Source organism: Oncorhynchus gorbuscha, unplaced genomic scaffold, assembly GCF_021184085.1.
Source record: "Oncorhynchus gorbuscha isolate QuinsamMale2020 ecotype Even-year unplaced genomic scaffold, OgorEven_v1.0 Un_scaffold_1286, whole genome shotgun sequence".
NCBI lineage: Eukaryota > Metazoa > Chordata > Actinopteri > Salmoniformes > Salmonidae > Oncorhynchus > Oncorhynchus gorbuscha.
The window spans coordinates 123,505-151,056 of record NW_025746107.1 but is presented as its reverse complement, the minus strand read 5'-3'; the positions used below and the strand labels follow the sequence as shown (position 1 = coordinate 151,056).

General features: G+C 47.3%; 4 non-coding genes across 4 annotated transcripts; all 4 read right to left on the bottom strand.

Annotated features, from left to right (window-relative positions):
• Nucleotides 1-6,871: 6,871 nt before the first annotated feature.
• On the bottom strand, nucleotides 6,872-6,943 carry trnae-cuc. Its single transcript has one exon. It is a non-coding gene; the product is annotated as a tRNA-Glu (tRNA).
• A 7,699-nt stretch (nucleotides 6,944-14,642) lies between these two features.
• trnae-cuc lies at nucleotides 14,643-14,714 on the bottom strand. The gene has a single exon. It is a non-coding gene; the product is annotated as a tRNA-Glu (tRNA).
• Nucleotides 14,715-17,930: 3,216 nt separating this feature from the next.
• trnae-cuc lies at nucleotides 17,931-18,002 on the bottom strand. The gene has a single exon. It is a non-coding gene; the product is annotated as a tRNA-Glu (tRNA).
• Nucleotides 18,003-25,745: 7,743 nt separating this feature from the next.
• Nucleotides 25,746-25,817, bottom strand: trnae-cuc. The gene has a single exon. It is a non-coding gene; the product is annotated as a tRNA-Glu (tRNA).
• Nucleotides 25,818-27,552: the final 1,735 nt, after the last annotated feature.

The following is a 27,552-nucleotide window of genomic DNA, read 5'->3' as shown; positions in this document are numbered from 1 at the left end:
CATTTTTCCAACAATTGTTTACATTGGGATTATTTCACTTATAATTCACTGTATCACAAATTCAGTGGGCCAGAAGTTTACATACAATAAGTTGGCTGTGCCTTTAAACAGTTTGTAAAATTCCCGAAAATGATGTCATGGCTTTAGAAGCTTCTGATAGGCTAATTGACATCCTTTGAGTCAATTGGAGGAGTACCTGTAGATGTATTTCAAGGCCTACCTTCAAACTCAGTGCCTCTTTGCTTGACTCCATGGGAAAAGCAAAGGAAATCAGGCAAAACCTCAGAAAAAAAATGTAGACCTCCACAAGTCTGGTTCCTCCTTGGGAGCAATTTCCAAACGCCTGAAGGTACCTCGCTCATCTGTAGAAACAATAGTACGCAAGTATAAACACCATGGTATGGCGCAGGCGTCATACCGCTCAGGAAGGAGACGCGTTCTCTCTCCTAGAGATGAACGTACTTTGGGTCGAAAAGTGCAAATCCATCCCAGAACAACAGCAAAGGACCTTGTGAAGATGCTGGAGGAAACAGGTACAAAATGGTCTATATCCACAGGCAAACGAGTCCTATATCGACATACCTCGAGAGCCCGCTCAGAACACCATCATGTTGTGGGGGTGCTTTGCTGCAGGAGGGTCTGGTGCACCACTAGAACACCTGGGAAGGACACTGCAGTGCAAATCGGTTCCCAGTGTGAGATGGTACATATGTGCGATAACCTCCTATATTCATTGTGACAGGTTGCACAAGTAAACATGTAGCAAAGCTTAGTTCCCTGAACGGGAATCGAACCCGGTCGCGGCGGTGAGAGCGCCCGAATCCTAACCACTAGACCACCAGGGAAGGGTACTACAGTTCAAATCGGTTCCCAGTGTGAGCTGGTACATATGTGCGATAACCTTCTATATTCATTGTGACAGGTTGCACAAGTAAACATGTAGCAAAAGATTAGTTCCCTGAACGGGAATCGAACCCGGGCAGCGGCTGTGAGAGCGCCAAATCCTAAGCACTAGACCACCAGGGAAGGGTACAACATTTCAAATCGGTTCCCAGTGTGAGCTGGTACATATGTGCGATAACCTTCTATATTCATTGTGACAGGTTGCACACGTAAACATGTAGCAAAAGAGCAGTTCACTGACCGGAATCGAATCCTAACCACTAGACCACCAGGGAAGGATACTACAGTGCAATTCGTGTTCCAGTTTGAAATGGTACATATAGTTGAAGTCGTAAGTTTCCATCCACTTAGGCTGGAGTCATTAAAACTTTAGGTCGAAAAGTGCAAATCCATCCCAGAACAACAGCAAAGGACCTTGTGAAGATGCTGGAGGAAACAGGTACAAAATGGTCTACATCCACAGGCAAACGAGTCCTATATCGACATACCCCGAGAGGCCGCTCAGCAAGGAAGAAGCTACTGCTCCAAAACCGCCATAAAAAAGCCATACTACAGTTTGGGGACAAAGATCCTAGTTTTTGGAGAAATGTCCTCTGGTCTGATGAAACAAAAATCGAACTGTTTGGCCATAATGACCATTGTTATGTTTGGAGGGAAAAGGGGGAGGCTTTCAAGCCGAAGAACACCATCATGTTGTGGGGGTGCTTTGCTGCAGGAGGGTCTGGTGCACCACTAGAACACCTGGGAAGGACACTGCAGTGCAAATCGGTTCGCAATTTGAAGTGGTACATATGTGCGACAACCTACTAAATTCATAGTGACAGGTTGCACAAGTAAACAAGGAGCATAGACTATTTCCCTGACCGGGAATCGAACCCAGGCCGCGGCGGTGAGAGCGCCGAATCCTAACCACTAGACCACCAGGGAAGGGTATTACAGTGCAAATCGGTTCCAAGTGTGTGCTGGTACATATGTGCGATAACCTTCTATATTCATTGTGACAGGTTGTACAAGTAAACATGTAGCAAAAGAGTAGTTCCCTGACCAGGAATCGAGCCCGGGGCACAGCGGTGAGAGCCCCGAAACCTAACCACTAGACCACCAGGGAAGGGTACTACAGTGCAAATCAGGAGTCGAACTGGGAGTCAAACCACCAGGGAAGGGTACTACAGCGGAAATCGGGAGTCAAACCCGGGCCGCGGCGGTGAGAGCGCCGAATCCTAACCACTAGACCACCAGGGAAGGGTACTACAGTGCAATTCGTTTCCCAGTTTGAAATGCAAGGAAGCTCCTTCCTCTGCAAGGAAGAAGCTACTGCTCCAAAACCGCCATAAAAAAGCCATACTACAGTTTGGGGACAAAGATCCTAGTTTTTGGAGAAATGTCCTCTGGTCTGATGAAACAAAAATCGAACTGTTTGGCCATAATGACCATTGTTATGTTTGGAGGGAAAAGGTGAGGATTTCAAGCCGAAGAACACCATCATGTTGTGGGGTTGCTTTGCTGCAGGAGGGGTCTAGTGCACCACTAGAACACCTGGGAAGGACACAGCAGGGCAAATCGGTTTGCAATTTGAAGTGGTACATATGTGCGACAACCTACTAAATTCATAGTGACAGGTTGCACAAGTAAACAAGGAGCATAGACTATTTCCCTGACCGGGAATTGAACCCGGGAACCGCGGCGGTGAGAGCGCCGAATCCTAACCACTAGACCACCAGGGAAGGATAATACAGTGCAAATTGGTTCTCAGTGTGAGCTGATACATATGTGCGATAACCTATATTCATTGTGACAGGTTGTACAAGTAAAGATGTAGCAAAAGAGTAGTTCCCTGACCGGGAATCGAACCCGGGCCGCGGCAGTGAGAGCACCGAATCCTAACCACTAGACCACCAGGGAAGGGTACGACAGTGCAAATCGGTTCCAAGTGTGAGCTGGTACATATGTGTGATAACCTTCTATATTCATTTTGACAGGTTGTACAAGTAAACATGTAGCAATAGAGTAGTTCCCTGACCGGGAATCGAACCTGGGCAGCGGCGGTGAGAGCACCGAATCCTAACCACTAGACCACCAGGGAAGGGTACTACAGTGCAATTCGATTCCCAGTTTGAAATGGTACATATAGTTGAAGTCGTAAGTTTCCATCCACTTAGGCTGGAGTCATTAAAACCTGTTTGTCAACCCCTCCACACATTTCTTGCTAACAAACGATCGTTTTGGCAGACGGTTAGGACATCTACTTTGTGCATGACACAAGTCATTTTTCCAACAATTGTTTACATTGGGATTATTTCACTTATAATTCACTGTATCACAAATTCAGTGGGCCAGAAGTTTACATACACAAAGTTGGCTGTGCCTTTAAACAGTTTGTAAAATTCCCGAAAATGATGTCATGGCTTTAGAAGCTTCTGATAGGCTTATTGACATCCTTTGAGTCAATTGGAGGTGTACCTGTAGATGTATTTCAAGGACTATCTTCAAACTCAGTGCCTCTTTGCTTGACTCCATGGGAAAAGCAAAGGAAATCAGCCAAGACCTCAGAAAAAAATGTAGACCTCCACAAGTCTGGTTCCTCCTTGGGAGCAATTTCCAAACGCCTGAAGGTACCTCGCTCATCTGTAGAAACAATAGTACGCAAGTATAAACACCATGGGACCACGTAGGCGTCATACCGCTCAGGAAGGAGACGCGTTCTCTCTCCTAGAGATGAACGTACTTTGGGTCGAAAAGTGAAAATCCATCCCAGAACAACAGCAAAGGACCTTGTGAAGATGCTGGAGGAAACAGGTACTAAATGGTCTATATCCACAGGCAATCGAGTCCTATATCGACATACCTCGAGAGCCCGCTCAGAACACCATCATGTTGTGGGGGTGCTTTGCTGCAGGAGGGTCTGGTGCACCACTAGAACACCTGGGAAGGACACTGCAGTGCAAATCGGTTCCCAGTGTGAGATGGTACATATGTGCGATAACCTCCTATATTCATTGTGACAGGTTGCACAAGTAAACATGTAGCAAAAGCTTAGTTCCCTGAACGGGAATCGAACGCGGGTCGCGGCGGTGAGAGCGCCGAATCCTAACCACTAGACCACCAGGGAAGGGTACTACAGTTCAAATCGGTTCCCAGTGTGAGCTGGTACATATGTGCGATAACCTTCTATATTCATTGTGACAGGTTGCACAAGTAAACATGTAGCAAAAGATTAGTTCCCTGAACGGGAATCGAACCCGGGCAGCGGCTGTGAGAGCGCCAAATCCTAAGCACTAGACCACCAGGGAAGGGTACAACATTTCAAATCGGTTCCCAGTGTGAGCTGGTACATATGTGCGATAACCTTCTATATTCATTGTGACAGGTTGCACACGTAAACATGTAGCAAAAGAGCAGTTCACTGACCGGGAATCGAATCCTAACCACTAGACCACCAGGGAAGGATACTACAGTGCAATTCGTGTTCCAGTTTGAAATGGTACATATAGTTGAAGTCGTAAGTTTCCATCCACTTAGGCTGGAGTCATTAAAACTTTAGGTCGAAAAGTGCAAATCCATCCCAGAACAACAGCAAAGGACCTTGTGAAGATGCTGGAGGAAACAGGTACAAAATGGTCTACATCCACAGGCAAACGAGTCCTATATCGACATACCCCGAGAGGCCGCTCAGCAAGGAAGAAGCTACTGCTCCAAAACCGCCATAAAAAGCCATACTACAGTTTGGGGACAAAGATCCTAGTTTTTGGAGAAATGTCCTCTGGTCTGATGAAACAAAATCGAACTGTTTGGCCATAATGACCATTGTTATGTTTGGAGGGAAAAGGGGAGGCTTTCAAGCCGAAGAACACCATCATGTTGTGGGGTGCTTTGCTGCAGGAGGGTCTGGTGCACCACTAGAACACCTGGGAAGGACACTGCAGTGCAAATCGGTTCGCAATTTGAAGTGGTACATATGTGCGACAACCTACTAAATTCATAGTGACAGGTTGCACAAGTAAACAAGGAGCATAGACTATTTCCCTGACCGGGAATCGAACCCAGGCCGCGGCGGTGAGAGCGCCGAATCCTAACCACTAGACCACCAGGGAAGGGTATTACAGTGCAAATCGGTTCCAAGTGTGTGCTGGTACATATGTGCGATAACCTTCTATATTCATTGTGACAGGTTGTACAAGTAAACATGTAGCAAAAGAGTAGTTCCCTGACCAGGAATCGAGCCCGGGCACAGCGGTGAGCCCCGAAACCTAACCACTAGACCACCAGGGAAGGGTACTACAGTGCAAATCAGGAGTCGAACTGGGAGTCAAACCACCAGGGAAGGGTACTACAGCGGAAATCGGGAGTCAAACCCGGGCCGCGGCGGTGAGAGCGCCGAATCCTAACCACTAGACCACCAGGGAAGGGTACTACAGTGCAATTCGTTTCCCAGTTTGAAATGCAAGGAAGCTCCTTCCTCTGCAAGGAAGAAGCTACTGCTCCAAAACCGCCATAAAAAAGCCATACTACAGTTTGGGGACAAAGATCCTAGTTTTTGGAGAAATGTCCTCTGGTCTGATGAAACAAAAATCGAACTGTTTGGCCATAATGACCATTGTTATGTTTGGAGGGAAAAGGTGAGGATTTCAAGCCGAAGAACACCATCATGTTGTGGGGTTGCTTTGCTGCAGGAGGGTCTAGTGCACCACTAGAACACCTGGGAAGGACACAGCAGGGCAAATCGGTTTGCAATTTGAAGTGGTACATATGTGCGACAACCTACTAAATTCATAGTGACAGGTTGCACAAGTAAACAAGGAGCATAGACTATTTCCCTGACCGGGAATTGAACCCGGGCCGCAGCGGTGAGAGCGCCGAATCCTAACCACTAGACCACCAGGGAAGGATAATACAGTGCAAATTGGTTCTCAGTGTGAGCTGGTACATATGTGCGATAACCTTCTATATTCATTGTGACAGGTTGTAGAAGTAAAGATGTAGCAAAAGAGTAGTTCCCTGACCGGGAATCGAACCCGGGCCGCGGCGGTGAGAGCGCCAAATCCTAACCACTAGACCACCAGGGAAGGGTACGACAGTGCAAATCGGTTCCAAGTGTGAGCTGGTACATATGTGCGATAACCTTCTATAGTCATTGTGACAGGTTGTACAAGTAAACATGTAGCAAAAGATTAGTTCCCTGACCGTGAATCGAACCCGGGCCGCAGCGGTGAGAGCGCCGAATCCTAACCACTAGACCACCAGGGAAGGGTACTACAGTGCAAATCGGGAGTCGAACTGGGAGTCGAACCACCAGGGAAGGGTACTACAGTGGAAATCGGGAGTCAAACCCGGGCCGCGGCGGTGAGAGCGCCGAATCCTAACCACTAGACCACCAGGGAAGGGTACTACAGTGCAATTCGTTTCCCAGTTTGAAATGCAAGGAAGCTCCTTCCTCTGCAAGGAAGAAGCTACTGCTCCAAAACCGCCATAAAAAAAGCCATACTACAGTTTGGGGACAAAGATCCTAGTTTTTGGAGAAATGTCCTCTGGTCTGATGAAACAAAAATCGAACTGTTTGGCCATAATGACCATTGTTATGTTTGGAGGGAAAAGGGGGAGGCTTTCAAGCCGAAGAACACCATCATGTTGTGGGGGTGCTTTGCTGCAGGAGGGTCTGGTGCACCACTAGAACACCTGGGAAGGACACTGCAGGACAAATCGGTTTGCAATTTGAAGTGTTACATATGTGCGACAACCTACTAAATTCATAGTGACAGGTTGCACAAGTAAACAAGGAGCATAGACTACTTCCCTGACCGGGAATCAAACCAGGTCCGCGGCGGTGAGAGCACCGAATCCTAACCACTAGAACACCAGGGAAGGATAATAAAGTGCAAATCGGTTCTCAGTGTGAGCTGGTACATATGTGCGATAACCTTCTATATTCATTGTGACAGGTTGTACAAGTAAACATGTAGCAAAAGAGTAGTTCCCTGACCGGGAATCGAACCCGGGCCGCGGCGTTGAGAGCACCGAATCCTAACCACTAGACCACCAGGGAAGGGTACGACAGTGCAAATCGGTTCCAAGTGTGAGCTGGTACATATGTGCGATAACCTTCTATATTCATTGTGACAGGTTGTACAAGTAAACATGTAGCAAAAGATTAGTTCCCTGACCGTGAATCGAACACGGGCCGCAGCGGTGAGAGCGCCGAATCCTAACCACTAGACCACCAGGGAAGGGTACTACAGTGCAAATCGGGAGTCGAACTGGGAGTCGAACCACCAGGGAAGGGTACTACAGTGGAAATCGGGAGTCGAACCCGGGCCGCGGCAGTGAGAGCGCCGAATCCTAACCACTAGACCACCAGGGAAGGGTACTACAGTGCAATTCGTTTCCCAGTTTGAAATGCAAGGAAGCTCCTTCCTCTGCAAGGAAGAAGCTACTGCTCCAAAACCGCCATAAAAAAGCCATACTACAGTTTGGGGACAAAGATCCTAGTTTTGGAGAAATGTCCTCTGGTCTGATGAAACAAAAATCGAACTGTTTGGCCATAATGACCATTGTTATGTTTGGAGGGAAAAGGTGAGGATTTCAAGCCGAAGAACACCATCATGTTGTGGGGTTGCTTTGCTGCAGGAGGGTCTAGTGCACCACTAGAACACCTGGGAAGGACACAGCAGGGCAAATCGGTTTGTAATTTGAAGTGGTACATATGTGCGACAACCTACTAAATTCATAGTGACAGGTTGCACAAGTAAACAAGGAGCATAGACTATTTCCCTGACCGGGAATCAAACCCGGGCCGCGGCGGTGAGAGCGCCGAATCCTAACCACTAGACCACCAGGGAAGGATAATACAGTGCAAATTGGTTCTCAGTGTGAGCTGGTACATATGTGCGATAACCTTCTATATTCATTGTGACAGGTTGTACAAGTAAACATGTAGCAAAAGAGTAGTTCCCTGACCGGGAATCGAACCCGGGGCGCGGCGGAGAGAGCGCCGAATCCTAACCACTAGGCCACCAGGGAAGGGTACTACAGTGCAATTCGTTTTCCAGATTGAAATGGTACATATAGTTGAACTCGTAAGTTTCCATCCACTTAGGCTGGGGTCATTAAAACCTGTTTGTCAACACCTCCCCACATTTCTTGCTAACAAACGATCGTTTTGGCAGACGGTTCGGACATCTACTTTGTGCATGACACAAGTCATTTTTCCAACAATTGTTTACATTGGGATTATTTCACTTATAATTCACTGTATCACAAATTCAGTGGGCCAGAAGTTTACATACAATAAGTTGGCTGTGCCTTTAAACAGTTTGTAAAATTCCCGAAAATGATGTCATGGCTTTATAAGCTTCTGATAGGCTAATTGACATCCTTTGAGTCAATTGGAGGTGTACCTGTAGATGTATTTCAAGGCCTCCCTTCAAACTCAGTGCCTCTTTGCTTGACTCCATGGGAAAAGCAAAGGAAATCAGGGAAGACCTCAGAAAAACAATGTAGACCTCCACAAGTCTGGTTCCTCCTTGGGAGCAATTTCCAAACGCCTGAAGGTACCACGCTCATCTGTAGAAACAATAGTACGCAAGTATAAACACCATGGTATGACGCAGGCGTCATACCGCTCAGGAAGGAGACGCGTTCTCTCTCCTAGAGATGAACGTACTTTGGGTCGAAAAGTGCAAATCCATCCCAGAACAACAGCAAAGGACCTTGTGAAGATGCTGGAGGAAACAGGTACAAAATGGTCTATATCCACAGGCAAACGAGTCCTATATCGACATACCCCGAGAGGCCGCTCAGCAAGGAAGAAGCTACTGCTCCAAAACCGCCATAAAAAGCCATACTACAGTTTGGGGACAAAGATCCTAGTTTTTGGAGAAATGTCCTCTGGTCTGATGAAACAAAAATCGAACTGTTTGGCCATAATGACCATTGTTATGTTTGGAGGGAAAAAGGGGAGGATTTCAAGCCGAAGAACACCATAATGTTGTGGGGTTGCTTTGCTGCAGGAGGGTCTGGTGCACCACTAGAACACCTGGGAAGGACACAGCAGGGCAAATCGGTTTGCAATTTGAAGTGGTACATATGTGCGACAACCTACTAAATTCATAGTGACAGGTTGCACAAGTAAACAAGGAGCATAGACTATTTCCCTGACCGGGAATCAAACCCGGGCCGCGGCGGTGAGAGCGCCGAATCCTAACCACTAGACCACCAGGGAAGGGTACAACAGTGCAAATCGGTTCCAAGTGTGAGCTGGTACATATGTGCGATAACCTGTAATCATTGTGAAAGGTTGTTCAAGTAAACATGTAGCAAAAGAGTAGTTCCCTGACCAGGAATCAAACCCGGGACGCGGCGGTGAGAGCGCAGAATCCTAACCACTAGAACACCAGGGAAGGGTACTACAGTGTAATTCGTGTCCCAGTTTGAAATGGTACATATAGTTGAAGTCGTAAGTTTCCATCCACTTAGGCTGGAGTCATTAAAACCTGTTTGTCAACCCCTCCCCACATTTCTTGCTAACAAACGATCGTTTTGGCAGACGGTTAGGACATCTACTTTGTGCATGACACAAGTCATTTTTCCAACAATTGTTTACAGAGGGATTATTTCACTTATAATTCACTGTATCACAAATTCAGTGGGCCAGAAGTTTACATACACTAAGTTGGCTGTGCCTTTAAACAGTTTGTAAAATTCCCGAAAATGATGCCATGGCTTTAGAAGCTTCTGATAGGCTAATTGACATCCTTTGAGTCAATTGGAGGTGTACCTGTAGATGTATTTCAAGGCCTACCTTCAAACTCAGTGCCTCTTTGCTTGACTCCACGGGAAAAGCAAAGGAAATCAGCCAAGACCTCAGAAAAAAATGTAGACCTCCACAAGTCTGGTTTCTCCTTGGGAGCAATTTCCAAACGCCTGAAGGTACCTCGCTCATCTGGACAGCGGAGTCAATCACCACTTTCCGGAGACACCTGAAACCCCACCTCTTTAAGGAATACCTAGGATAGGATAAGTAATCCTTCTCACCCCCCCCTAAAAGATTTAGATGCACTATTGTAAAGTTGCTGTTCCACTGGATGTCATAAGGTGAATGCACCAATTTGTAAGTCGCTCTGGATAAGAGCGTCTGCTAAATGACTTAAATGTAAATGTAAATGTATCTGTAGAAACAATAGTACGCAAGTATAAACACCATGGGACCACGCAGGCGTCATACCGCTCAGGAAGGAGACGCGTTCTCTCTCTAGAGATGAACGTACTTTGGGTCGAAAAGTGCAAATCCATCCCAGAACAACAGCAAAGGACCTTGTGAAGATGCTGGAGGAAACAGGTACAAAATGGTCTATATCCACAGGCAAACGAGTCCTATATCGGCATACCCCGAGAGGCCGCTCTGCAAGGAAGAAGCTACTGCTCCAAAACCGCCATAAAAAAGCCATACTACAGTTTGGGGACAAAGATCCTAGTTTTTGGAGAAATGTCCTCTGGTCTGATGAAACAAAAATCGAAAAAAATGTAGACCTCCACAAGTCTGGTTCCTCCTTGGGAGCAATTTCCAAACGCCTGAAGGTACCTCGCTCATCTGTAGAAACAATAGTACGCAAGTATAAACACCATGGTATGGCGCAGGCGTCATACCGCTCAGGAAGGAGACGCGTTCTCTCTCCTAGAGATGAACGTACTTTGGGTCGAAAAGTGCAAATCCATCCCAGAACAACAGCAAAGGACCTTGTGAAGATGCTGGAGGAAACAGGTACAAAATGGTCTATATCCACAGGCAAACGAGTCCTATATCGACATACCTCGAGAGCCCGCTCAGAACACCATCATGTTGTGGGGGTGCTTTGCTGCAGGAGGGTCTGGTGCACCACTAGAACACCTGGGAAGGACACTGCAGTGCAAATCGGTTCCCAGTGTGAGATGGTACATATGTGCGATAACCTTCTATATTCATTGTGACAGGTTGCACAAGTAAACATGTAGCAAAAGCATAGTTCCCTGAATGGGAATCGAACCCGGGTCGCGGCGGTGAGAGCGCCGAATCCTAACCACTAGACCACCAGGGAAGGGTACTACAGTGTAAATTGGTTCCCAGTGTGAGCTGGTACATATGTGCGATAACCTTCTATATTCATTGTGACAGGTTGCACACGTAAACATGTAGCAAAAGAGCAGTTCACTGACCGGGAATCGAATCCTAACCACTAGACCACCAGGGAAGGATACTACAGTGCAATTCGTTTCCCAGTTTGAAATGGTACATATAGTTGAAGTCGTAAGTTTCCATCCACTTAGGCTGGAGTCATTAAAACTTTGGGTCGAAAAGTGCAAATCCATCCCAGAACAACAGCAAAGGACCTTGTGAAGATGCTGGAGGAAACAGGTACAAAATGGTCTACATCCACAGGCAAACGAGTCCTATATCGACATACCCCGAGAGGCCGCTCAGCAAGGAAGAAGCTACTGCTCCAAAACCGCCATAAAAAAGCCATACTACAGTTTGGGGACAAACGCAGGCGTCATACCGCTCAGGAAGGAGACGCGTTCTCTCTCCTAGAGATGAACGTACTTTGGGTCGAAAAGTGCAAATCCATCCCAGAACAACAGCAAAGGACCTTGTGAAGATGCTGGAGGAAACAGGTACAAAATGGTCTATATCCACAGGCAAACGAGTCCTATATCGACATACCTCGAGAGCCCGCTCAGAACACCATCATGTTGTGGGGGTGCTTTGCTGCAGGAGGGTCTGGTGCACCACTAGAACACCTGGGAAGGACACTGCAGTGCAAATCGGTTCCCAGTGTGAGATGGTACATATGTGCGATAACCTTCTATATTCATTGTGACAGGTTGCACAAGTAAACATGTAGCAAAAGTGTAGTTCCCTGAACGGGAATCGAACCCAGGTCACGGCGGTGAGAGTACCGAATCCTAACCACTAGACCACCAGGGAAGGGTACTACAGTGCAAATCGGTTCCCAGTGTTAGCTGGTACATATGTGCGATAACCTTCTATATTCATTGTGACAGGTTGCACACGTAAACATGTAGCAAAAGAGCAGTTCACTGACCGGGAATCGAATCCTAACCACTAGACCACCAGGGAAGGATACTACAGTGCAATTCGTTTCCCAGTTTGAAATGGTACATATAGTTGAAGTCGTAAGTTTCCATCCACTTAGGCTGGAGTCATTAAAACTTTGGGTCGAAAAGTGCAAATCCATCCCAGAACAACAGCAAAGGACCTTGTGAAGATGCTGGAGGAAACAGGTACAAAATGGTCTATATCCACAGGCAAACGAGTCCTATATCGACATACCCCGAGAGGCCGCTCAGCAAGATAGAAGCTACTGCTCCAAAACCGCCATAAAAAAGCCATACTACAGTTTGGGGACAAAGATCCTAGTTTTTGGAGAAATGTCCTCTGGTCTGATGAAACAAAATCGAACTGTTTGGCCATAATGACCATTGTTATGTTTGGAGGGAAAAGGGGAGGCTTTCAAGCCGAAGAACACCATCATGTTGTGGGGGTGCTTTGCTGCAGGAGAGTCTGGTGCACCACTAGAACACCTGGGAAGGACACTGCAGGGCAAATCGGTTTGCAATTTGAAGTGGTACATATGTGCGACAACCTACTAAATTCATAGTGACAGGTTGCACAAGTAAACAAGGAGCATAGACTATTTCCCTGACCGGGAATCGAACCCGAGCCGCGGCAGTGAGAGCGCCGAATCCTAACCACTAGACCACCAGGGAAGGATAATACAGTGCAAATTGGTTCTCAGTGTGAGCTGGTACATATGTGCGATAACCTTCTATATTCATTGTGACAGGTTGTAGAAGTAAAGATGTAGCAAAAGAGTAGTTCCCTGACCGGGAATCGAACCCGGGCTGCGGCGGTGAGAGCGCCGAATCCTAACCACTAGACCACCAGGGAAGGGTACGACAGTGCAAATCGGTTCCAAGTGTGAGCTGGTACATATGTGCGATAACCTTCTATATTCATTGTGACAGGTTGTACAAGTAAACATGTAGCAAAAGAGTAGTTCCCTGACCGTGAATCGAACCCGGGCCGCAGCGGTGAGAGTGCCGAATCCTAACCACTAGACCACTAGACCACCAGGGAAGGGTACTACAGTGCAAATCGGGAGTTAAAATGGGAGTCGAACCACCAGGGAAGGGTACTACAGTGGAAATCGTGAGTCGAACCCAGGCCGCAGCGGTGAGAGCGCCGAATCCTAACCACTAGACCACCAGGGAAGGATAATACAGTGGAAATTGGTTCTCAGTGTGAGCTGGTACATATGTGCGATAACCTTCTATATTCATTGTGACAGGTTGTACAAGTAAACATGTAGCAAAAGAGTAGTTCCCTGACCGGGAATCGAACCCGGGCCGCGGGCCGAATCCTAACCACTAGACCACCAGGGAAGGGTACTAGAGGGGAATTCGTTTCCCAGTTTGAAATTGTACATATAGTTGAAGTCGTAAGTTTCCATCCACTTAGGCTGGAGTCATTAAAACCTGTTTGTCAACCCCTCCACACATTTCGTGCTAACAAACGATAGTTTTGGGAGTCGGTTAGGACATCTACTTTGTGCATGACACAAGTCATTTTTCCAACAATTGTTTACAGAGGGATTATTTCACTTATAATTCACTGTATCACAAATTCAGTGGGCCAGAGTTTACATACACTAAGTTGGCTGTGCCTTTAAACAGTTTGTAAAATTCCCGAAAATGATGTCATGGCTTTAGAAGCTTCTGATAGGCTAATTGACATCCTTTGAGTCAATTGGAGGTGTACCTGTAGATGTATTTCAAGGCCTACCTTCAAACTCAGTGCCTCTTTGCTTGACTCCATGGGAAAAGCAAAGGAAATCAGCCAAGACCTCAGAAAAAATGTAGATCTCCACAAGTCTGGTTCCTCCTTGGGAGCAATTTCCAAACGCCTGAAGGTACCTCGCTCATCTGTAGAAACAATAGTACGCAAGTATAAACACCATGGGACCACGCAGGCGTCATACCGCTCAGGAAGGAGACGCGTTCTCTCTCCTAGAGATGAACGTACTTTGGGTCGAAAAGTGCAAATCCATCCCAGAACAACAGCAAAGGACCTTGTGAAGATGCTGGAGCAAACAGGTACAAAATGGTCTATATCCACAGGCAAACGAGTCCTATATCGACATACCCCGAGAGGCCGCTCAGCAAGGAAGAAGCTACTGCTCCAAAACCGCCATAAAAAAGCCATACTACAGTTTGGGGACAAAGATCCTAGTTTTTGGAGAAATGTCCTCTGGTCTGATGAAACAAAATCAAACTGTTTGGCCATAATGACCATTGTTATGTTTGGAGGGAAAAGGGGGAGGCTTTCAAGCCGAAGAACACCATCATGTTGTGGGGGTGCTTTGCTGCAGGAGGGTCTGGTGCACCACTAGAACACCTGGGAAGGACACTGCAGGGCAAATCGGTTTGCAATTTGAAGTGGTACATATGTGCGACAACCTACTAAATTCATAGTGACAGGTTGCACAAGTAAACAAGGAGCATAGACTATTTCCCTGACCGGGAATCGAACCCGGGCCGCAGCGGTGAGAGCGCCGAAACCTAACCACTAGACCACCAGGGAAGGATAATACAGTGCAAATTGGTTCTCAGTGTGAGCTGGTACATATGTGCGATAACCTTCTATATTCATTGTGACAGGTTGTACAAGTAAAGATGTAGCAAAAGAGTAGTTCCCTGACCGGGAATCGAACCCGGGCCGCGGCGGTGAGAGCGCCGAATCCTAACCACTAGACCACCAGGGAAGGGTACTACAGTGCAATTCGTTTCCCAGTTTGAAATGGTACATATAGTTGAAGTCGTAAGTTTCCATCCACTTAGGCTGGAGTCATTAAAACCTGTTTGTCAACCCCTCCCCACATTTCTTGCTAACAAACGATCGTTTTGGCAGACGGTTAGGACATCTACTTTGTGCATGACACAAGTCATTTTTCCAACAATTGTTTACATTGGGATTATTTCACTTATAATTCACTGTATCACAAATTCAGTGTGCCAGAAGTTTACATACAATGAGTTGGCTGTGCCTTTAAACAGTTTGTAAAATTCCCGAAAATGATGTCATGGCTTTAGAAGCTTCTGATAGGCTAATTGACATCCTTTGAGTCAATTGGAGGAGTACCTGTAGATGTATTTCAAGGCCTACCTTCAAACTCAGTGCCTCTTTGCTTGACTCCATGGGAAAAGCAAAGGAAATCAGGCAAAACCTCAGAAAAAAAATGTAGACCTCCACAAGTCTGGTTCCTCCTTGGGAGCAATTTCCAAACGGCTGAAGGTACCTCGCTCATCTGTAGAAACAATAGTACGCAAGTATAAACACCATGGTATGACACAGGCGTCATACCGCTCAGGAAGGAGCGGTAGATGAATGTACTTTGGGTCGAAAAGTGCAAATCCATCCCAGAACAACAGCAAAGGACCTTGTGAAGATGCTGGAGGAAACAGGTACAAAATGGTCTATATCCACAGGCAAACGAGTCCTATATCGACATACCCCGAGAGGCCGCTCAGAACACCATCATGTTGTGGGGGTGCTTTGCTGCAGGAGGGTCTGGTGCACCACTAGAACACCTGGGAAGGACACTGCAGTGCAAATCGGTTCCCAGTGTGAGCTGGTACATATGTGTGATAACCTTCTATATTCATTGTGACAGGTTGCACAAGTAAACATGTAGCAAAAGAGTAGTTCCCTGAACGGGAATCGAACCCGGGCCACGGTGGTGAGAGCTCCGAATCCTAACCACTAGACCACCAGGGAAGGGTACTACAGTGCAAATCGGTTCCCAGTGTGAGCTGGTACATATGTGCGATAACCTTCTATATTCATTGTGACAGGTTACACAAGTAAACATGTAGCAAAAGATTAGTTCCCTGAACGGGAATCGAACCCGGGACGCGGCGGTGACAGCGCCGAATTCGAACAACTAGACCACCAGGGAAGGGTACAACATTTCAAATCGGTTCCCAGTGTGAGCTGGTACATATGTGCGATAACCTTCTATATTCATTGTGACAGGTTGCACACGTAAACATGTAGCAAAAGAGCAGTTCACTGACCGGGAATCGAATCCTAACCACTAGACCACCAGGGAAGGGTACTACAGTGCAATTCGTTTCCCAGTTTGAAATGGTACATATAGTTGAAGTCGTAAGTTTCCATCCACTTAGGCTTGAGTCATTAAAACCTGTTTGTCAACCCCTCCACACATTTCTTGCTAACAAACGATAGTTTTGGCAGTCGGTTAGGACATCTACTTTGTGCATGACACAAGTAATTTTTCCAACAATTGTTTACAGAGGGATTATTTCACTTATAATTCACTGTATCACAAATTCAGTGGGCCAGAAGTTTACATACACAAAGTTGGCTGTGCCTTTAAACAGTTTGTAAAATTCCTGAAAATGATGTCATGGCTTTAGAAGCTTCTGATAGGCTTATTGACATCCTTTGAGTCAATTGGAGGTGTAACTGTAGATGTATTTCAAGGTCTACCTTCAAACTCAGTGCCTCTTTGCTTGACTCCATGGGAAAAGCATAGGAAATCAGCCAAGACCTCAGAAAAAATGTAGACCTCCACAAGTCTGGTTCCTCCTTGGGAGCAATTTCCAAACGCCTGAAGGTACCTAGCTCATCTGTAGAAACAATAGTACGCAAGTATAAACACCATGGGACCACGCAGGCGTCATACCGCTCAGGAAGGAGACGCGTTCTCTCTCCTAGAGATGAACGTACTTTGGGTCGAAAAGTGCAAATCCATCCCAGAACAACAGCAAAGGACCTTGTGAAGATGCTGGAGGAAACAGGTACAAAATGGTCTATATCCACAGGCAAACGAGTCCTATATCGACATACCCCGAGAGGCCGCTCAGCAAGGAAGAAGCTACTGCTCCAAAACCGCCATAAAAAAGCCATACTACAGTTTGGGGACAAAGATCCTAGTTTTTGGAGAAATGTCCTCTGGTCTGATGAAACAAAATCGAACTGTTTGGCCATAATGACCATTGTTATGTTTGGAGGGAAAAGGGGGAGGATTTCAAGCCAAAGAACACCATCATGTTGTGGGGTTGCTTTGCTGCAGGAGGGTCTGGTGCACCACTAGAACACCTGGGAAGGACACTGCAGGGCAAATCGGTTTGCAATTTGAAGTGGTACATATGTGCGACAACGTACTAAATTCATAGTGACAGGTTGCACAAGTGAACAAGGAGCATAGACTATTTTCCTGACCGGGAATCGAACCCGGGCCGCGGCGGTGAGAGCGCTGAATCCTAACCACTAGACCACCAGGGAAGGATAATACAATGTAAATCGGTTCTCAGTGTGAGCTGGTACATATGTGCGATAACCTTCTATATTCATTGTGACAGGTTGTACAAGTAAACATGTAGCAAAACAGTAGTTCCCTGACCGGGAGTCGATCCCGGGCCTCGGCGGTGAGAGCGCCAAATCCTAACCACTAGACCACCAGGGAAGGGTACTACAGTGCAAATCAGGAGTCGAACTACCAGGGAAGGGTACTACAGTGGAAATCAGGAGTCGAACCCGGGCCGCGGCGCCGAATCCTAACCACTAGACCACCAGGGAAGGGTATGACAGTGCAAATCGGGAGTCGAACTGGGAGTCGAACCACCAGGGAAGGGTACTACAGTGGAAATCGGGAGTCGAACCCGGGCCGCGGCGGTGAGAGCGCCGAATCCTAACCACTAAATAACCAGGGAAGGGTACGACAGTGCAAATCGGGAGTCGAACTGGGAGTCGAACCACCAGGGAAGGGTACTACAGTGTAAATTGGGAGTCGAACCCGGGCCGCGGCGGTGAGAGCGCCGAATCCTAACCACTAGACCACCAGGGAAGGACACTGCAGGGCAAATCGGTTTGCAATTTGAAGTGGTACATATGTGCGACAACCTACTAAATTCATAGTGACAGGTTGCACAAGTAAACAAGGAGCATAGACTATTTCCCTGACCGGGAATCGAACCCGGGCCACGGCGGTGAGAGCGCCAAATCCTAACCACTAGACCACCAGGGAAGGGTACTACAGTGCAAATCGGTTCTCAGTGTGAGCTGGTACATATGTGCAATAACCTTCTATATTCATTGTGACAGGTCGTACAAGTAAACATGTAGCAAAAGAGTAGTTCCCTAAACGGGAATCGAACCCGGGCCGCAGCTGTGAGAGCACTGAATCCTAACCACTAGACCACCAGGGAAGGGTATTACAGTGCAAATTGGTTCCAAGTGTGTGCTGGTACATATGTGCGATAACCTTGTATATTCATTGTGACAGGTTGTACAAGTAAACATGTAGCAAAAGAGTAGTTCCCTGACCGGGAATCGAGCCCGGGACGCAGCGGTGAGAGCGCCGAATCCTAACCACTAGACCACCAGGGAAGGGTACTACAGTGCAATTCGTTTCCCAGTTTGAAATGGTACATATAGTTGAAGTCGTAAGTTTCCATCCACTTAGGCTGGAGTCATTAAAACCTGTTTGTCAACCCTCCCCACATTTCTTGCTAACAAACGATAGTTTTGGCAGACGGTTAGGACATCTACTTTGTGCATGACACAAGTAATTTTTCCAACAATTGTTTACAGAGGGATTATTTCACTTATAATTCACTGCATCACAAATTCAGTGGGCCAGAAGTTTACATACACTAAGTTGGCTGTGCCTTTAAACAGTTTGTAAAATTCCCGAAAATGATGTCATGGCTTTAGAAGCTTCTGATAGGCTAATTGACATCCTTTGAGTCAATTGGAGGTGTACCTGTAGATGTATTTCAAGGCCTACCTTCAAACTCAGTGCCTCTTTGCTTGACTCCATGGGAAAAGCAAAGGAAATCAGGAAGACCTCAGAAAAAAAATGTAGACCTCCACAAGTCTGGTTCCTCCTTGGGAGCAATTTCCAAACGCCTGAAGGTACCTCGCTCATCTGTAGAAACAATAGTACGCAAGTATAAACACCATGGTATGACGCAGGTGTCATACCGCTCAGGAAGGAGACGCTTTCTCTCTCTCCTAGAGATGAACGTACTTTGGGTCGAAAAGTGCAAATCCATCCCTGAACAACAGCAAAGGACCTTGTGAAGATGCTGGAGGAAACAGGTACAAAATGGTCTATATCCACAGGCAAACGAGTCCTATATCGACATACCCCGAGAGGCCGCTCAGCAAGGAAGAAGCTACTGCTCCAATACCGCCATAAAAAAGCCATACTACAGTTTGGGGACAAAGATCCTAGTTTTTGCAATAACCTAGTTTTTGCGCCGAATCCTAACCACTAGACCACCAGGGAAGGGTACTACAGTGCAAATCGGTTCCCAGTGTGAGCTGGTACATATGTGCGATAACCTTCTATATTCATTGTGACAGGTTGTACAAGTAAACATGTAGCAATAGAGTAGTTCCCTGACCGGGAATTGAACCCGGGCCGCGGCGGTGAGAGCGCCGAATCCTAACCACTAGACCACCAGGGAAGGGTACGACAGTGCGAATCGGTTCCAAGTGTGAGCTGGTACATATGTGCGATAACCTTCTATATTCATTATGACAGGTTGCACAAGTAAACATGTAGCAAAATAGTAGTTCCCTGACCGGGGATCGAACCCGGGCCGCGGCGGTGAGAGCACCGAATCCTAACCACTAGACCACCAGGGAAGGGTACTACAATGCAAATCGGTTCCAAGTGTGAGCTGGTACATATGTGCGATAACCTTCTATATTCATTGTGACAGGTTGTACAAGTAAACATGTAGCAATAGAGTAGTTACCTGACCGGGAATCGAACCAGGGCCGCGGCGGTAAGAGCGCCGAATCCTAACCACTAGACCACCAGGGAAGGGTACGACAGTGCAAATCGGTTCCAAGTGTGAGCTGGTACATATGTGCGATAACATTCTGTATTCATTGTGACAGGTTGTACAAGTAAACATGTAGCAAAAGAGTAGTTCCCTGAACAGGAATCAAACCCGGGACGCGGCGGTGAGAGCGCCGAATCCTAACCACTAGACCACCAGGGAAGGGTACTACAGTGCAAATCGGGAGTCGAACCACCAGGAAAGGGTACTACAGTGGAAATCGGGAGTCGAACCTGGGCCGCTGAGAGCGCCGAATCGTAACCACTAGACCACCAGGGAAGGGTACTACAGTGCAATTCGTTTCCCAGTTTGAAATGGTACATATAGTTGAAGTCGTAAGTTTCCATCCACTTAGGCTTGAGTCATTAAAACCTGTTTGTCAACCCCTCCACACATTTCTTGCTAACAAACGACCACAAGGGAAGGGTACAACAGTGCAAATGGGTTCCCAGTGTGAGCTGGTACATATGTGCGATAACCTTCTATATTCATTGTGACAGGTTGCACACGTAAACATGTAGCAAAGAGCAGTTCCCTGACCGGGAATCGAATCCTAACCACTAGACCACAAACGATCGTTTTGGCTGACGTTTAGGACATCTACTTTGTGCATGACACAAGTCATTTTTCCAACAATTGTTTACATTGGGATTATTTAACTTATAATTCACTGTATCACAAATTCAGTGGGCCAGAAGTTTACATACAATAAGTTGGCTGTGCCTTTAAACAGTTTGTAAAATTCCCGAAAATGATGTCATGGCTTTAGAAGCTTCTGATAGGCTAATTGACATCCTTTGAGTCAATTGGAGGTGTACCTGTAGATGTATTCCAAGACCTACATTCAAACTCAGTGCCTCTTTGCTTGACTCCATGGGAAAAGCAAAGGAAATCAGCCAAGACCTCAGAAAAAAAATGTAGACCTCCACAAGTCTGGATCCTCCTTGGGAGCAATTTCCAAACGCCTGAAGGTACCTCGCTCATCTGTAGAAACAATAGTACGCAAGTATAAACACCATGGTATGACGCAGGCGTCATACCGCTCAGGAAGGAGACGCGTTCTCTCTCCTAGAGATGAACGTACTTTGGGTCGAAAAGTGCAAATCCATCCCAGAACAACAGCAAAGGACCTTGTGAAGATGCTGGAGGAAACAGGTACAAAATGGTCTATATCCACAGGCAAACGAGTCCTATATCGACATACCCCGAGAGGCCGCTCTGCAAGGAAGAAGCTACTGCTCCAAAACCGCCATAAAAAAGCCATACTACAGTTTGGGGACAAAGATCCTAGTTTTTGGAGAAATGTCCTCTGGTCTGATGAAACAAAAATCGAACTGTTTGGCCATAATGACCATTGTTATGTTTGGAGGGAAAAGGGGGAGGCTTTCAAGCTGAAGAACACCATCATGTTGTGGGTGTGCTTTGCTGCAGGAGGGTCTAGTTCACCACTAGAACACCTGGGAAGGACACTGCAGTGCAAATCAGTTCCCAGTGTGAGCTGGTACATATGTGCGATAACCTTCTATATTCATTGTGACAGGTTGCAGAAGTAAACAAGGAGCATAGACTATTTCCCTGACCGGGAATCGAACCCAGGCCACGGCGGTGAGAGCACCGAATCCTAACCACTAGACCACCAGGGAAGGGTACTACAGTGAAAATCGGTTCTCAGTGTGAGCTGCTACATATGTGCAATAACCTTCTATATTCATTGTGACAGGTTGTACAAGTAAACATGTAGCAAAAGAGTAGTTCCCTGACCGGGAATCAAAACCTGGACGTGGCGGTGAGAGCGCCGAATCCTAACCACTAGACCACCAGGGAAGGGTACAACAGTGCAAATCGGTTCCCAGTGTGGGAACTGGAGTGGGATCCTCGGGACAGTAAGACAGAGACTGGGTTTTTGGGGACTACGACAGTTGACTTTTGAGGGCAAGGTTTTAATCATCAAAGCTGTGATTTTACCTGTGCTTTTACTAATCAGTTCTGTTTTTATCCCCCCCCGAAGGAGTATTTTAGCCCTGGAGCGGATGCTCTTCTACTTTCTGTGGGGAAGCAAGTGGGAGAGGCTGAGGAGGGAGGTGGTCAAGAGGCCCAGGTCCAAGGGGGGGGAAAGGCTTGCCTGACCTCTACTTGTTCCTGGGCAGCCGCTACACAGCATTACATCTGACTCTTGCCACCTCCCCGGTCAATAACAAGACACAGGCCCTCGCACGGTTCTGGCTGGGATCTTACCTCAGGACACTGAGGCTGATCCCAGTCGACCTGCGAGCCCCAGTCTCTTTCCTGCTCCCCACCCACTACTTCCAGCTCCAGAATTTTTAAAGACATTTTAAACTGGAAAAGGAAGCAGTCACGGTTTTAACTAAACACCGCTCTCTTCTCTCTCTTGTGCAGGAGCGGGAACCAGTATGTCCAGTGCGCGGGCTCGCTATAGGCGAGCCCACAACGGTCTGGCGCAACGTGGCCCATCCTGCTCTCCTGAATCGGCATCGGGACCTGTCCTGGATGGTCGCCCACGATATCCTCCCGGTCAGGGCCGTTATGCACTCACGGGGCATGGCGAGGACATCCGCGTGCCCCCGACCGGGCTGCAGCCAAGAAGAGTCGGTGAGGCACATGCTCTGGGAGTGCAGAGCCGCCAGGGACCTGTGGAAGGAAGCAGGCCCCCTGATCACCTCGTGTCTGCCAGCAGGGGAGGACCTAACACCTCAGCTCGTGCTGTACGGGGTGGGCCGAAGGCCCATTCCACCGAAGGCCTTCACCAAGTTCTGGCCCACCCTCACGTGTCTGAAGGAAGCACTGTGGTCCTCCCGTAACCTGCTGGTAGCAAAAGCGTAGAGACCACCCCCAGGCAGTGGCCATGGTAGCCACGGAAGCTCTGGGGTGGTACGAACGGAAGGGGGCCTCGACCCCAGGCGAAGGGTCCCCACAACACCCTAGGTCCCGGCGGCCACGGCCTGACAGCGCTGCGGCGCCTAGGGCGATGCGCCTAGGGGAGGGATCTCCTCTGGGCCCCAAAGGACGGGACGATGGTCTATTCGGGAGAGCAGGATGAGGCGAGTTTGATAAGGACTCACCCCGCTCCTGTACAAGCGATTGAAGACAGCCTTTTAACAAAGTGACTTTTTAACATGTTTCTAACGTCTTAAAAATGTTTTATCTTTGTTGAATCATTTCGTACACATTTTAAATGGCTTTTACAGATTTCTTTTTACAAAGAAAGTACTTTTATTCATAGTTGTTGTCATTGGTTTTAACAACACGTACTTTTAACAAATTTAAATGTAAATTCAAATGCTGTGTTTTATGCCTTGTTGCCGTTTTTATGTGTATAAATTATTAAATTAATGTATGAGCTGTTTTTTTTAAAGCAATTGTGAAAATAAAACTTTTCCAAAAGAAAAAAATATGTGCGACAACCTACTAAATTCATAGTGACAGGTTGCACAAGTAAACAAGGAGAATAGACTATTTCCCTGACCTGGAATCGAACCCGGGCCGCGGCGGTGAGAGCGCCGAATCCTAACCACTAGACCACCAGGGAAGGGTACTACAGTGCAAATCGGTTCCCAGTGTGAGCTGGTACCTATTTGCGATAACCTATATTCATTGTGACAGGTTGTACAAGTAAACATGTAGCAACAGAGTAGTTCCCTGACCAGGAATCAAACCCGGGACGCGGCGGTGAGAGCGCCGAATCCTAACCACTAGACCACCAGGGAAGGGTACTACAGTGTAATTCGTTTCCCAGTTTGAAATGGTACATATAGTTGAAGTCGTAAGTTTCCATCCACTTTGGCTGGAGTCATTAAAACCTGTTTGTCAACCCCTCCCCACATTTCTTGCTAACAAACGATCGTTTTGGCAGACGGTTAGGACATCTACTTTGTGCATGACACAAGTCATTTTTCCAACAATTGTTTACATTGGGATTATTTCACTTATAATTCACTGTATCACAAATTCAGTGGGCCAGAAGTTTACATACAATGAGTTGGCTGTGCCTTTAAACAGTTTGTAAAATTCCCGAAAATGATGTCATGGCTTTAGAAGCTTCTGATAGGCTAATTGACATCCTTTGAGTCAATTGGAGGAGTACCTGTAGATGTATTTCAAGGCCTACCTTCAAACTCAGTGCCTCTTTGCTTGACTCCATGGGAAAAGCAAAGGAAATCAGGCAAAACCTCAGAAAAAAATGTAGACCTCCACAAGTCTGGTTCCTCCTTGGGAGCAATTTCCAAACGCCTGAAGGTACCTCGCTCATCTGTAGAAACAATAGTACGCAAGTATAAACAGCATGGTATGACGCAGGCGTCATACCGCTCAGGAAGGAGACGCGTTATCTCTCCTAGAGATGAACGTACTTTGGGTCGAAAAGTGCAAATCCATCCCAGAACAACAGCAAAGGACCTTGTGGAGATGCTGGAGGAAACAGGTACAAAATGGTCTATATCCACAGGCAAACGAGTCCTATATCGACATACCCCGTGAGGCCGCTCAGCAAGGAAGAAGCTACTGCTCCAAAACCGCCATAAAAAGCCATACTACAGTTTGGGGACAAACGCAGGCGTCATACCGCTCAGGAAGGAGAATGTTCTCTCTCCTAGAGATGAACGTGAAACAAAAGTGCAAATCCATCCCAGAACAACAGCAAAGGACCTTGTGAAGATGCTGGAGGAAACAGGTACAAAATGGTCTATATCCACAGGCAAACGAGTCCTATATTGACATACCTCGAGAGCCCGCTCAGAACACCATCATGTTGTGGGGGTGCTTTGCTGCAGGAGGGTCTGGTGCACCACTAGAACACCTGGGAAGGACACTGCAGTGCAAATCGGTTCCCAGTGTGAGATGGTACATATGTGCGATAACCTTCTATATTCATTGTGACAGGTTGCACAAGTAAACATGTAGCAAAAGTGTAGTTCCCTGAACGGGAATCGAACCCAGGTCACGGCGGTGAGAGCACCGAATCCTAACCACTAGACCACCAGGGAAGGGTACTACAGTGCAAATCGGTTCCCAGTGTGAGCTGGTACATATGTGCGATAACCTTCTATATTCATTGTGACAGGTTGCACACGTAAACATGTAGCAAAAGAGCAGTTCACTGACCGGGAATCGAATCCTAACCACTAGACCACCAGGGAAGGATACTACAGTGCAATTCGTTTCCCAGTTTGAAATGGTACATATAGTTGAAGTCGTAAGTTTCCATCCACTTAGGCTGGAGTCATTAAAACTTTGGGTCGAAAAGTGCAAATCCATCCCAGAACAACAGCAAAGGACCTTGTGAAGATGCTGGAGGAAACAGGTACAAAATGGTCTATATCCACAGGCAAACGAGTCCTATATCGACATACCCCGAGAGGCCGCTCAGCAAGATAGAAGCTACTGCTCCAAAACCGCCATAAAAAAAGCCATACTACAGTTTGGGGACAAAGATCCTAGTTTTTGGAGAAATGTCCTCTGGTCTGATGAAACAAAAATCGAACTGTTTGGCCATAATGACCATTGTAATGTTTGGAGGGAAAAGGGGGAGGCTTTCAAGCCGAAGAACACCATCATGTTGTGGGGGTGCTTTGCTGCAGGAGGGTCTGGTGCACCACTAGAACACCTGGGAAGGACACTGCAGGGCAAATCGGTTTGCAATTTGAAGTGGTACATATGTGCGACAACCTACTAAATTCATAGTGACAGGTTGCACAAGTAAACAAGGAGCATAGACTATTTCCCTGACCGGGAATCAAACCCAAGCCGCGGCAGTGAGAGCACTGAATCCTAACCACTAGACCACCAGGGAAGGATAATACAGTGCAAATTGGTTCTCAGTGTGAGCTGGTACATATGTGCGATAACCTTCTATATTCATTGTGACAGGTTGTAGAAGTAAAGATGTAGCAAAAGAGTAGTTCCCTGACCGGGAATCGAACCCGGGCCGCGGCGGTGAGAGCGCCGAATCCTAACCACTAGACCACCAGGGAAGGGTAAGACAGTGCAAATCGGTTTCAAGTGTGAGCTGGTACATATGTGCGATAACCTTCTATATTCATTGTGACAGGTTGTACAAGTAAACATGTAGCAAAAGAGTAGTTCCCTGACCGTGAATCGAACCCGGGCCGCAGCGGTGAGAGCGCCGAATCCTAACCACTAGACCACCAGGGAAGGGTACTACAGTGCAAATCGGGAGTCAAACTGGGAGTCAAACCACCAGGGAAGGGTACTACAGTGGAAATCGGGAGTCGAACCCGGGCCGCGGCGGTGAGAGCTCCGAATCCTAACCACTAGACAACCAGGGAAGGGTAATACAGTGCAATTCGTTTCCCAGATTGAAATGCAAGGAAGCTCCTTCCTCTGCAAGGAAGAAGCTACTGCTCCAAAACCGCCATAAAAAAGCCATACTACAGTTTGGGGACAAAGATCCTAGTTTTTGGAGAAATGTCCTCTGGTCTGATGAAACAAAATCGAACTGTTTGGCCATAATGACCATTGTTATGTTTGGAGGGAAAAGGGGGAGGCTTTCAAGCTGAAGAACACCATCATGTTGTGGGGGTGCTTTGCTGCAGGAGGGTCTGGTGCACCACTAGAACACCTGGGAAGGACACTGCAGGGCAAATCGGTTTGCAATTTGAAGTGGTACATATGTGCGACAACCTACTAAATTCATAGTAACAGGTTGCACAAGTAAACAAGGAGAATAGACTATTTCCCTGACCGGGAATCGAACCCGGGCCGCGGCGAGATCACCGAATCCTAACCACTAGACCACCAGGGAAGGGTACAACAGTGCAAATCGGTTCCCAGTGTGAGCTGGTACATATGTGCGATAACCTTCTATATTCATTGTGACAGGTTGTACAAGTAAACATGTAGCAAAAAAGTAGTTCCCTGACCGGGAATCAAAACCTGGACGTGGCGGTGAGAGCGCCGAATCCTAACCACTAGACCACCAGGGAAGGGTACAACAGTGCAAATCGGTTCCCAGTGTGGGAACTGGAGTGGGATCCTCGGGACAGTAAGACAGAGACTGGGTTTTTGGGGACTATGACAGTTGACTTTTGAGGGCAAGGTTTTAATCATCAAAGCTGTGATTTTACCTGTGCTTTTACTAATCAGTTCTGTTTTTACCCCCCCCCGAATGAGTATTTTAGCCCTGGAGCGGATGCTCTTCTACTTTCTGTGGGGAAGCAAGTGGGAGAGGCTGAGGAGGGAGGTGGTCAAGAGCCCCAGGTCCAAGGGGGGGAAAGGCTTGCCTGACCTCTACTTGTTCCTGGGCAGCCGCTACACAGCATTACATCTGACTCTTGCCACCTCCCCGGTCAATAACAAGACACAGGCCCTCGCACGGTTCTGGCTGGGATCTTACCTCAGGACACTGAGGCTGATCCCAGTCGACCTGCGAGCCCCAGTCTCTTTCCTGTTCCCCACCCACTACTTCCAGCTCCAGAAATTTTTAAGACATTTTAAACTGGAAAAGGAAGCAGTCACGGTTTTAACTAAACACCGCTCTCTTCTCTCTCTTGTGCAGGAGCGGGAACCAGTATGTCCAGTGCGCGGGCTCGCTATAGGCGAGCCCACAACGGTCTGGCGCAACGTGGCCCATCCTGCTCTCCTGAATCGGCATCGGGACCTGTCCTGGATGGTCGCCCACGAGATCCTCCCGGTCAGGGCCGTTATGCACTCACGGGGCATGGCGAGGACATCCGCGTGCCCCCGACC